The following is a 697-nucleotide window of genomic DNA, read 5'->3' as shown; positions in this document are numbered from 1 at the left end:
AGGCCGCAAATATATAAATAAATTAATAAATAATGCCAGTACAGGCCCAGAATAACTCCCTGACTCATGACAAAAAGTATACACGGATAAAGTTTCCTGCCCCTCTATCTGCCTGCCTGTCTTTACAAAAGATAATCGTCTTTAATACAATGGACTTCTAATTATTAGTAATTGCAAGGTATAGTTGTTTCAATGAATATCGCTACTTTCAGGAGATATTATGCATGCTTAACTGCTTTAAAAATTAAAAAAAAAAAAAAAAAGACTACCGCACCTGGTGTTCTCAGGTGGTCTCCCATCCAGGTACTGACCAGACCTGGACCTGCTTAATTTACGAGATCAGACGGGATCGGGTGCATTCCGGAAAGTTTAGCGGTAGACACTCAGTGCCTCTTCCCAACGCGGATTGTTCTTGCTCATGCTGTCATTCACAGTCTGTAAAAAATTGAAGAGTTAAAATGGAGTTTAAATTTAGACCGCAAATATATAAATAAATGTAATGAATAGTGCCAGTACAGGCAAGAATAACTTGCTGACCCATTTCAAAAGTATGTAAATAAGAAAAATGCTTTGAGGGAGCGCTATAACAACCCTCAAAAGGGGTTGATAGCTTAAGTTGGAATCCAAGGATATACAAATGTAAAAGTAGGATATATAGTGTGGAGGGGCCAATAAAGGCTGTAGTTATAACAGATAT

The 697-nt window shown here is 37.4% G+C and overlaps 1 pseudogene; it reads right to left on the bottom strand.

Annotated features, from left to right (window-relative positions):
• Window positions 1–262: 262 nt before the first annotated feature.
• LOC128665209 (uncharacterized) lies at window positions 263–381 on the bottom strand (annotated as a pseudogene).
• Window positions 382–697: the final 316 nt, after the last annotated feature.

Source organism: Bombina bombina, chromosome 6 (genome assembly GCF_027579735.1).
Source record: "Bombina bombina isolate aBomBom1 chromosome 6, aBomBom1.pri, whole genome shotgun sequence".
NCBI lineage: Eukaryota > Metazoa > Chordata > Amphibia > Anura > Bombinatoridae > Bombina > Bombina bombina.
The sequence above is the reverse complement of the archived record's forward strand: the minus strand, read 5'-3'. Positions and strand labels throughout refer to the sequence as shown.